The sequence below is a fragment of the Macrotis lagotis genome, chromosome 1 (genome assembly GCF_037893015.1).
Source record: "Macrotis lagotis isolate mMagLag1 chromosome 1, bilby.v1.9.chrom.fasta, whole genome shotgun sequence".
In the NCBI taxonomy this organism is placed as follows: domain Eukaryota; kingdom Metazoa; phylum Chordata; class Mammalia; order Peramelemorphia; family Peramelidae; genus Macrotis; species Macrotis lagotis.
This window is the reverse complement of record NC_133658.1, coordinates 299167304-299173097: the sequence shown is the minus strand read 5'-3', so window position 1 is coordinate 299173097 and position 5794 is coordinate 299167304. Positions and strand designations below refer to the sequence as shown.

The 5794-nt window shown below is 40.0% G+C and overlaps 1 long non-coding RNA gene across 1 annotated transcript; it reads left to right on the top strand.

The window, feature by feature from the left end:
* The first annotated feature begins 3511 nt into the window (after positions 1–3511).
* On the top strand, positions 3512–4748 carry LOC141516927 (uncharacterized). Its single transcript, XR_012476788.1, has 3 exons — positions 3512–3617; positions 4247–4293; positions 4659–4748. It is a non-coding gene; the product is annotated as an uncharacterized LOC141516927 (long non-coding RNA).
* Positions 4749–5794: the final 1046 nt, after the last annotated feature.

Here is a 5794-nt window from a genome sequence, read left to right as displayed (position 1 = left end):
AAAGAAAAAAGAGTATTTTATAAAGCAGTTACTGCATTCCTAGCTATATGATAACTTCTTTTTAAAAATATTATCATATTTTTACCCTCAGGATAAGCCTAGGACTTTCATTATCACCATTTTACTCAATGTCAGGTTCATTAGGTAACTGAAGAAAACTGAGTTAAGTGACTTGCCCCTGACCAGACAGATAGTAAGTGTCTGTGACCAGATTTGAACTCCAGGTCTTCCTAACACTAGACCCAGAGCTCTAGGCACAGTGTTACCAGTTGCCTCTGTCTAAGATAAACTGACTCAACTAGGTATCACACCCTCAGGATATGTCAGATATAGGACCTGAACTTAGGGATCTTGACTTTGATACTGGTTTGCTAACAGTTGGGTAATGTTGTTTCTCTCTTTCTTGTGTGGTTTTAATTGTTTATCCTGCCCCCACTTGGAGGTTTCTAGGCAAAGATACTGATGTGGTTTTCCATTTCCTTCTCCAGTTCATTTTACAGATGAGGAAACTGAGGCAAACAGAGTCAAGTGACTTGCCCAGGATCATACAAATAGCAAGTGTCTGAAGGGACATTTAGATTTTTTTGCAAAGGAGTTACAATTATTTTGGGGTTCCTGAATAAAATACTTACCAAAGGGAATAGATCAGATTCTCTTATTTAATATCCTTTCATATTTAGTGAATTTATGATAAGGAAATCCAGAAAGCAATAAACCTCATCATATGAGGTTCATTGAAGAATAGCCTTTCCAGTTTTAGTAGAGGTCTCAGAAAATTTGGAACTGAAAGGGGATGTTCCTCAGGTATGTGACAGGAGCTGAGTCTCTATCTATCCTAAGACCTTCCTGCTCAAATCATCTGAGTAAAGGAGAAAGAGGTAGTAATTCCTTGATGAAGAAAATTAATTTCAGCACCAAAGAGGGCTCTTCACAAGGTCCCTGAAAAGGTTTGAGATCTCAGATGAGCTAGTGGGAGGGAGAGCAATGGAGGTGCTAGGAGCCTAAGTTGGCTGCAGCACCAAATATGGAAGTAGGGGATCATTTAAATTTGGGGGTGAAGGGAGGAGAGAGAAGTAAGGTATCAGAAGCTTGGACAGGCATGAGTAGACCAGGTTATGATGGGATTTAAAGGCAAAGGATTTCATATTGGATCTTGGAAGAAATAGAAAACCCCAGGAATTGATTGAAATTGGCAAGCTTTGGGGAGGTGGGGGGGGCGGCAGAGAGGAGAGTAGTCAGTCCTGCCCTTTAGAAAGATTAATTTTATATCTGAGTGGAAGAGAAAAGGAAGTTAAGAGGGACTTAAGGCAAGACAGCTCACTAGAAGATTATGCAATAATTCAGGCATGAGGTGATGAGGACCTTCATAAGGGTTATAGCCATATCAGCTGAAAGAAAGGATCATATATGAAAGATATTACTAAAATGAAGGGGGGGCATTATTTGACCAACGATTGGATATTGAAGAATGAGAGAGAATAAAAAACTCAGGGATGACATCTGGGTTGTAAGCCTGGATGACTAGGAAGATGGTGCTCCTCTTAATAGGGAGGTTAGGGTGAGAGAATTTTTATCTTTGAATTCTCAGAGTGCTCAATGAATGCATATGAATTAATTGGTTGTTTGATATGCAAAAAAAATCAAAACTCTAAAGCACTGCAGAATTACATCATATTTTCAGATCCTGGATATTCTAGGGCATTGCCTGACTAGATAAGACAACCAGTTTGGGATGAAAATAGTTTCAGATGCAGGAATCTGTTATCTGTAGTTCTGGAAACTAGGGTGCCATGAAAGACATCAATTTAATATTGAAGATGCACATTATTATAATTTTTTAGAAACAAGAAGAGATTTTCCCAGGAATTAAAGGGTACAAGATAAAATAATGAATTTACAATAAATTGCAGAGGTAAGCTAAACATAAACACTCAAAGATATCTTTATCTCCTAATTAGATGAAGTCCCTTTTTGGAATTTGAATTATTTCTTTTTATTATATAAATATTTTGTTTGTTTTATAATTACACATAATAGTCATTTCTACCTATCATTTTTCTTGCCAGATTTTGAGTTTTACAATTTTTCTCTCTCCCTCCCTTCCCTCCCTCTCACCCCAACAGAAGGCCATCTGATATAGGCTTTACATTTACATCCATGATAAGCATAGACCAAAACTGAACTTTTTGTGAGAAAAGAATTAGATCCAAAAGGAAGAAAGAAAACATTTGTTTCTAAATTATGTCTACTGCAAAAGTAAATGACCTTGAGATATTTTTCTGATGGAGGAAGGGAAGAATAATATAACTTTGCCTTAAAAAGATTAAAAAAAAGTTAACAACTTTCCCTTGGAATTGAAAATATGAATGTTGACCTAGATATATTTTTTTACTCTCTTCATCTAATCTATTCTTACATTTTCCCTGAAGGCACCAAGTATCAAATTATAAGTAGATTCAATTTGAGGGGTTTATGGAGGTCTTCAGAGATTTTACCTCTTTATCCCCTGCATTTGATGTTGCAGTCATTTTCATGGTCCTTTGTGCCCTCTCCCATTCCTCCAGATACAGGTCATAGATAATACAAAATGAGATGATCAAATATTCCAAAGATTGTTTCTTTTTTGCTTTTGGTCTTATGATAAATCTAAGATAATGTCTTTCTTTGAATCTCTAAGGAGAATCTTATGATTTTTTTGCCCCTTTAACTGAAACTTCTTTCCAGTTTCATTCATAGCAAGAAAACTAGTGTTTACAGAATTCTTCTCCTTCAATGGTATTCGCATTTGTTAGCTATAGGTCAGGGATCTGTAATTTAGATAGCCTTTAGTTTTATTTAGAGGGGATAATTAAAATCTCCTGTCTTTTTTTTTTTGGCAGCTACATGTCACTGTGATAGAGTTCTGAATCCATATTTAGAAAAACCTGAGTTCCAATTTAATTTCAGACACTTAGGTGAGTGACCTTGGGCAAGTCATACAACTTTAATTTACTCCACTTTTCTCCTCTGTAAATGGAGATTAAAAATAGCACCTACAACCCAGGGCTGTGGTGAGGATTAAATGAAATAATATCTATAAAATGCATAGCATATTGCAAATAAGTATGATACACATCAAATTAATATTAACTATTATTCTTGGGGAAGTTAGGTGATGCAGTGGATATATCACCAGACTTGAAGTCAGGGAGACTCATCTTTATGAATTTAAATCTGACCTTGGACACTTGTTATTTGATGCTGGGTAAGACACTTAATCATATTAACCTTGGTTTCCTTATCTCAAAAATGAGGAATACCCTGAGTTCAGTTCTCTGTGCACGGCCCCTTGGAGTGGGAGATGGTATCCGGTGGCGAAAGATTTGCACTCAGCCCTCCTGAATGCGCATGAGTCAGGGCAGCCAGGGGCGGTGTGCAGGAGGCGGGGCGGGGGGTGGGGGAGAGCAGGTAAATAAAGGGGGCGGGGTCTTTGCACGCGTTCTCCAGGTCCTTTGCCTATAAATGCGAAGCCCGGACTCCGCCCGCCACTACGTCTCTCTCCCATCCATCCTCCTGTGAGAACAGCGTGTCTGTTATCCACCTGCCAGCCATGGACCGCAACTGCAACTGCGAGACCGGTAAGAGCCCCCTGGGCCAGGGATGCTCTGTCCGGTGCTGGGACAGCTCGGCTTGGTTGGGGATGGCACCGTGGGCTGGGATGGAAAGAGGCTGTGCGCACGGGGAAGGAGATGGACTTTCTTTTAAAGTGAAGTAACAGAAAGCTTCCCTTCTTTCTCCTCTTCAGCTTCGCAGAATTAAAGTCTGAACTATACATGCGCTTAACAACCAGGGCTCCAGGGACAGGGTCAGACCGAAAAAGGGCTCCCACCTTTGAACAAGGGACAGGCATTGGGATCCCCTCTGGAAACGTGCTGCACGCTGAGGAGAAGAAGCGGGGCGGGAGAGTAGGCAGTACTACAGTGTCAGATGAGGGGCTCTAAACAATAGCAGGATTAGGATCAGGGTTTGTCTGTGTCCTTACTAGTGGGAGACTTTTCGGGAGGGGGGGCTGAGAAAAGAAGAGGGACAGACAGTCTACCCTACAGCCTAGGAAGATCTCGGGTCCAGTCCCTCTTCTGGGTGACCACTGGGGATCAGGGATGGGGCATGGGGAATGAGAGGGAAAGGAGAATCCCTGACCTGTGTCTGCTACTGCTCAGATTGCCCACTCTGCTCACCTTCCCTCTTCTTTTTTCTCTCCCTCCAGGTGGCTCTTGCAATGTGCAAGCTCCTGCAAATGTAAATCCAAGAAAAGTGAGTGAGAAGGAAGATATATTTGGAGAGAAGGGGAGAAGGAGGGATAAGGCAAAGTGGAGGTGCAGAAACTTTCAGTGGTCTAAATTAAGGTGTGGGGGCTCATTATGATAGAGAGCAGGTGCCATCTTAGATTTCAAATGAATAAAACTCCGACCCTTGAACTCAATTCCAAATCTAATAAAGAGGCATAGAATTCCCAAAGTGGATTTTAGAGAACTGCTCTTTTCCTGCAGAAGTAAAAATTCTTTTGGTTTCCCAATAGGTGACTTGATAACATTGTATCCTTCCATTAATTCTTAGCTTTCTATGGACTGGGCCCTTCCAGATTCTTCTCACACTCACTTCCTGTCTTTCCTTCCCAGGTTGCTGCTCCTGCTGTCCAGCAGGCTGTGCCAAATGTGCCCAAGGTTGTATCTGCAAAGCTTCTGAGACCAAGAACTGTAGTTGCTGCCAATGATGCTTCTGTCTCCCTGTGACTGTAAATAGAAGAATTTGTACACACCTGACTTTTCATACACTTTGAACATATTTCCTATTTTTTCTATAAAACATGTGAATCTGGGGTGGCTAGGTGGCACAGTGGATAAAGCACCGGCCCTGGAGTCAGGAGTACCTGGGTTCAAATCCGGTCTCAGACACTTAATAATTTCCTAGCTGTGTGGCCTTGGGCACCCATTAACTCCATTTGCCTTGCAAAAACCTTTAAAAAATTTTAAAAAAGATTATTTTTAAAAAATCTGAATCAACAAGCCTATATTAATTACAAAATATGACAATAAACTCAGTGAACTCTCTTATGTCTGTGGTCCAGTTATGTCTTTGGTTGTGAGATAAGGAACATAAAATTTTAACTGAGCACAGAGATGATTTTTGAGAAATTGGGAAGTAGGGGGGTGGCTTAGATAAACTGTCAGTCAAAGGCTCTAAGAAGTTTGTAACCAGAAGGCATTGGAGAAATAATGTGGTAAACACTGCCATTTCACAGATGATGAGCTACAGAGCCAGCAAAAAGTGATTTGCCCAAGATTTGTTGGCCAATGAGTGTCCAATTAGATACTAGACTCCCTGGATGTGTTGACTTCCAGTCTATATCACTTTTTAATATAAACATTATTGTTTCAAATTCACATGGAAGAGAGCAGTTCAAGGTAACACAGCTGAGTAAACAGAAGGTAGACTTCAGTATTTGACATTTTGGACTGATCTCTAATCTGCCATGTTACATAAATATGATAAATTATGTATGTATGCATAATATATGAATGCACGCATGTGTATGTCTATTCCAAAAGTCTTTGAGCAGTATCAAGCTCATAAAGAGACAGTACAATTTCAAACTACTAAACCTTAAAACACTTGGGACACCTTGTAGAATCAATATTCTATAAATCCTTAACCTCAGAATTTTTGCAAACATACTGAGTGATTCTCTAAAAGTTGTTCCATCATATCTCAGGTTCCTTGCTGGTAGCAGTTATCACAGAATCTACCTCATTGT